We start from the raw sequence: 6,572 nt of genomic DNA on the forward strand, positions 1-6,572 counted from the left end.
CTTAATTGATGTATACAGAGTGTTCCAGCCCACATCACAATATACATTTTTCTCAGCTGCACATGGGACTTTCTCTAAAATATACCACATTCTAGCCCATAGAGCATACCTACCTAAATGCAAAAGAACTGAAATTATCCCAGGAATATTATCTGACCACAATGCAATGAAATTGGAAATTAATGACAAAAGGAACTCCAAAAACTCCACAAACACTTGGAAATTAAACAAAAACCTCCTGAACAACTAGTGGGTCACAGAAGATATTAAAGAAGAAATTAAAAAATACCTACAAACAAATGAAAATGTAAATACAACTTACCAGAATCTGTGGGATGCAATGAAAGCAGTCCTCAGAGGGAAATTTATAGCAGTGAACTCACACATAAGGAAAACAGAAAGAGAAGAAATAAATAGCCTAATGCTGCACCTCAACCTTTTAGAAAAAGAAGAACAAGTCAAGCCCAAAGCCCAAGAAGGGAGGAGATTATAAAGATCAGGGCAGACATTAATGCAATTGAGATGAAGAAAACCCTATAAAAAAATAAATGAGTCAGAGCTGGTTCTTTCAAAGGATAAATAAAATTGATAAACCCCTAGCCAACCTTATCAAAAAAAGGAAGAACTCAACTTCATGCAATAAGGAATGAAAAGGATAAAATTGCTACAGATTCTACAGAAATTCAGAAGATCATTAGTACCTACTTTGAAAATCTTTACTCTCATAGGATAGAAAACTCAGAAGAAATGGACAGATACCTAGATATGTACGAATTACCAAGTTTGAGTCAAGAAGATATAAAAATCCTGAACAACCAAATATCAATTAATGAGATTGAAAATGTGATTAAAAACTTACTGACAAAGAAAAGCCCAGGCCCTGATGGATTCCCAGCAGAATTTTACAAGAAATTCAGAGAAGATTTAACACCAACACTCCTCCAACTATTCGATGAAATTGAAAAGGAGGCAATTCTCCCTAACTCATTTCTGGAGGCAAGTATTATACTTATACCAAAACCAGAGAAAGACCCAACCAATAAAGAGAACTACAGACCAATCTTCCTAATGAACATAGATGCAAAGATACTCAGTAAAATACTAGCAAATAGAATGCAGCAAATTATCAAGAAAATCATACATCATGACCAAGTCGGATTCATTCCAGGAATGCAGGGATGGTTCAATATTCACAAATCAATATATGTTATACACCAGATCAACAGAGCCAAAACAAAAACCACATGATCATCTCAATAGATGCAGAAAAAGCTTTTGACAAAGTCCAACATGCATTCATGATAAAAACTCTGCAGAAAATAGGAGTAGATGGACTTTACCTCAACCTGATCAAAGCCATCTATGACAAACCAACAGCCAACATCATACTAAATGGACAAAAACTGAAAGCTTTTACTTTAAAACCAGGAACAAAACAAGGATGTCCACTGTCACCACTCCTCTTCAACATCATTCTGAAACCATTAGCCAGAACAATTAGATAAGAGAGAGAAACAAAAGGAATAAGGATAGGAAAGGAAGAAGTAAAATTATCACTATTTGCCAGTGACATGATACTTTACATAGAAGACCCCAAAAAACTCGACAAGAAGACTCCTTGAATTAATCAACAACTTTAGCACAGTAGCTGGATACAAAGTCAACACCCAAATATCAATAGCATACCTATACACAAACAACAAACAGACTGAGAGAAAAATTCAGGAAACCGTACCTTTCACAATAGCATCCAAGAAATTGAAATATTTAAGAATCAATCTAACAAAAGAAGTAAAAGATATATTCAATGAAAACTACAGTACTCTGAAAAAAGAGATAAAAGAAGATTTTAATAAATGGAAAAATATTCCTTGCTCATGGATAGGAAGAACCAACATTTTGCAAATGGCCATACTACCAAAATTGTTGTACAGATTCAATGCAATTCCCATTAAACTACCATTAGCATACTTCACAGATCTCTAGAAAACATTCCTTAAATTCATCTGGAGCCAGAAGAGACCCAGAATAGCAGAAGCAATGCTGGGCAACAAGGACAAGTCAGGTGGAATCACAATTCTTGACCTGAAATTATGCTACAAAGCTACTGTGATAAAACCAACCTGGTAATGGCTAAAAAACAGACCTGAGGATCAGTGGAACAGACTGGAAGACACAGACACAACCACAAACACACTCAGCCACCTAATCTTTGATAAAGGGGCCAATCAAACTCAATGGAAGAATGATAGCCTCTTTAATAAATAGTGCTGGAAAAATTGGCTTGCCACCTGCCGAAGACTGAAAATAGACTCAAGGCTATCACTATGCACCAAATTCAAGTCAGAATGGTTCAGAGATCTCAATATTAAACCAGAAACACTAAATCTATTGGAAGAGAAAGTAGGTAAAAACCTTGAAATAGGGGTAGGCATAGACTTCATGAACAAAAACCAAATGGCACAGGAAATACTTCAAAGAATCCACTGGGATCTCATCCTACTGAAAAGTTTCTGCACATCTAAAGAAATCACCAGCAGAGTAAAAAGAAAACCCACAAATTGTGAAAAAAGTTTAGCTGACTGTCCCTCAGACAAAGGTCTTCTCTCTAGAACATATTAAGAATTAAAAAACATCAGCCCCTGCAAATTCAAAGACCCAACCCAACAACGGGCAGCTGAGATGAACACACACTTCTCAGATAATGAAATACAAATGGCAAATAAATACATGAGAAAATATTCAACATCATTAGTCATTTGAAAAATGCAAATTAAAAGAAGATTGAGATTTCATCTCACCCCAGTGAGAATGGCTAGCATTAAGAAATCAATAACAAATGCTGGTGAGGTTGTGGAGAAATAGGAACTCTTCTCCACTGCTGGTGGGAATGCAGACTGGTAAAACCACTGTAGAAATCAGTTTGAAGATTCCTCAGCAAACTAGGTCAGAGGTCCCATTCAACCCAGCGATTCCTCTTCTGGGTGTTTTCCCAGAAGATCTGAAAACATCATATCACAGTGATATATGTGCACCCATGTTCATAACAGCACAATTTGTAATTGCTAAATTGTGGGAGCAACCCAAATGCCCATCCACCGTGGATTGGATAAAAAAATTGTGGTACTTTTATATAATGGAATATTACTTAGCTATAAAGAAAGATAAACTTGAGGCTTTTATAGGTAAATGGTCACGACTAGAGACCATACTCGTAAGTGAAATAAATCAGACCTGTGTGTGTACGCAGTGTATTGTCTCTAGCGTAAGAACCTGAAAAAGTGAATAAAAACTAGGAAGTATGATAGACATTGTGAAACGAAAGGAAAATGCTCAAAAGTAAAGGGCAACTGGAGTGTGGGAAAAGAGAAGGAAAAGAAGGGGAAATTTTGTAAGTATGTATATACAGGATAGTGAACATCGTTGTACTACTGTCTTCTATTGCTTTACTGAAAAGAACAGTTAATGATTACTTATTTGATCAATCTTGCATGTCTTGATTTGTTTTCCTGAGAATCCACTTTGAAGATATCAATACGTAATACAATGATTGTTAATTTCCTACAACTTTGGCTGTAACTCTGTTTTGTTTGTATTGTTCTTATGCTACTTTGTAAAGGGATGTCTGTTAATATGTTTTCCTTCTTTTATTTTTAAAATAAATTTTAAAAAATACTTTTCTTTAACTCTAGAGATTTCTTCTTCAATGTTGATATTTTGTATATTCTATATGTATATAATAAAAACTGCAAAACACAAAATGTTGTCTTTTATGAACCCCCATTGAGTACTGATTAGATGCTGAAATAAATTTTCTTACAACTAAAAATAATAAGGTAGTGTATATACATATGTAGAGCAGTCACACAAAAACAGGTGGGTGAGTTTCTTTGCTCTTAACTGAGACATACTTAGGGTAAAAACCTTTAATTGTTAACAAGCCTTACCTGCTTTCACAGTGCAGCAAACTATCTGAGTCTCAGCAGGTGAGAGAGTTAGATAATTGCTCTCAAGACCATTTATAGTAGGCTACCAAATCGAGAAGAATGCCAGACATAAAACAGACAAGAAAAGTGTAGGAAGGAAGGTGCCTTGCTCCAGGATCCAGATAGTATCATGCCCAGAAGGAATCTGGATGTAGGCCTGGCTAATCCCAAATCCTACGGTCCTCCTTTTATTTCTTCCCTCAGTATTTCTGGAAGGTAGGTTGCAGTGTGTGGATGGGTTTTCCTATATAGACTCATGCCACCATCAATACAATCATCTCCCTCAACATTGGGAATTCAATTTGTTGCTCTCCCAGAACTGTGGGAGGAGGAAATCCAACATGACTGATTAGAAAGGGTGGCACACTAGAAAAACTTACAGAAGAGTCACTGAAAAATACAAGAATCTGAAATGGGGGAGGCAGTCACATGAAGAAATGGAAAACTTGAAAGGCAATGCACCTAGATCAAACCAAATATGGCGTCATTAAAAAGGAGAAGGGGCACTGTGGGGAGCAAGCCATTTGGGGAACGTGCATACCCGGCTTCATAGCAACAAAATTCATAATAGCTAAACCCTTGAAGTAGCCTATATGCCCATCAGCAGATGAATGCATAAAGAAAATGTATTTATATACAAGACACTACTACTTTGCCGTAATAAACACATTTGAGTCATTTGTAGGAAAATGAGTGCATCTTAAAATCATAATGTTAAAGAAATAAACCAGACACACAAACAGTGTATAGTTTCCCTTATAAGAGAAACCCAAAGTATAAATAAATGAAAGAGCAAAATAAAATATACATAAAATGAAACAGGGAGACAGATCTTCTGCAAATGCGAAGGGGAGCACGAGAGGGAGGGGGGGAAGGGTAGGAAGTAAAAAGGGATGTGAACCAAATACCCACAATGAAAGTAGTCACATAGCACAAACATGTACAAAAACAAAACGGACACCTACGGCCGGGAAGTAGGGCTTACAATAACCAGTCCAAAGAGGAACTTCCACCATATGTCTATATTTAGAGACAGTTAGAAACTAGATGGACAGGCAGTTTCTCACATAGTTACAAATAACATTAACCCTGGTAAACCGTCTTCTGGGAACAACTCTGGGGCGGGATCCCAGTGTGAGCGGTCTGTGTGGTGGAATGTTGGATTTGGACAGCTGTTAAGATGGAATGGGCAGTTTAATCATTATGGGGTGAAGGTGGAAAACATCACTGCCCTTCTGCTTGCTTAGGGCTGGTCAGACCAGCTGTGGGGATGAACTTGGTTGCTGGCAATAATTTCCATGCTGTGCGGACTCTGGAGAAGGTTTGCATCAATCTAATATTTCACAGTCCTGTGTCCAAATTCTATCTATCCAGTGCCCTTCACTGATCCAGGGTTTCTCTTCCTAAAAATATGATTATCTGGATTAGCTAAATCAGGCATATGTCCAGGGAGGGAAATCCTTTAGACAATTTGTACATTAAAGCAGGAGTTTTTCTTTTTTTAATTAAGAAAAATAGGGAAAAAAGAAAGCAAGCCTTCTGTTTTATGCAAACACTTGACAACTTCACAGCTGTTCTGTGTTTTTCTGTTTAGGTGGAGAGCAGCTGCTTTTCTAGTCTCCCTCAAGTACGCAGACAACGGTGTAGTACAGTGTTTCCACTGTCATTTTTATATAAGGCTGGAGACAGGATTGAGTACAGGGACACGCGGTCTACTTCTTTACTCAGTTATGATCAAAGCTATGCTTTTCTTGTAATAGTTGTAACAGGTATCACTCACAAATACTTCCTTAGTTCATCCTCCAAGTTAGCCAGTAAAGAAGATGGATTGTCCTCCTTTCATAAGAAAACAGGCAAGTGACCATTAGGTTCTCTGCTCAAGTCACCTATCTGACTTCAAGCCCTAGTCTCTAGACCAGAGGATTCCACATCTTCACCTCAAAAGGATGGCTTTGTGAAAAACAGTTTTCCAGGCAGCCAACCAGAAATCCTGGTTGAGTAAATATGGAGTAGAGTCCAGTAGTCTGGTTATTTTTTATGATTTATTTATTTATTTATTTATTTTTGAGACAGGGTCTTGCTATGTAGTTCAGGCTGGTCTTGAACTCAGTATGTAGCCCAGGCTGGCCTCGAACTTGTGGCACTCCTCCCATCTTGGCCTCTCAAGTGCTGGGATTACAGGTGTGCGCCACCACGCCTAGTCAGTGATATGTTTTTAGTAGATGTCTGTGATGAGGCGAGGGTTTAAATCCTTTTGCTACTCCTCCACATTTTTGTGTATTCTGCTTAGCATAGCCCTTGCACAATTTTTAGTTCTGCTTCATCTCCCCTCCTATTTAGTTCAGAGAACATGTTGTTCTTTTGACTAGTGTGGTAAATTATCCAGTACCTAGCTGGTCCTGGGGAATATTGGCTTAGAGTGTAAGAATCCTACGGAAGCAAGGTGGATAGGAATATGTGTTCTGAGTTGGTTAGTTTGCATATGAAAAGTATGCTCTGTCTATATGTAGGAATTAGCTATATCTAGGAATTCTGAGAAGAATAGTCCTTTCTCAGTGGTGAGGCCCCAGATGACAGAGCATCAAA

This window comes from Chinchilla lanigera, unplaced genomic scaffold (assembly GCF_000276665.1).
Source record: "Chinchilla lanigera isolate Chin_1 unplaced genomic scaffold, ChiLan1.0 scaffold00026, whole genome shotgun sequence".
Taxonomy (NCBI): domain Eukaryota; kingdom Metazoa; phylum Chordata; class Mammalia; order Rodentia; family Chinchillidae; genus Chinchilla; species Chinchilla lanigera.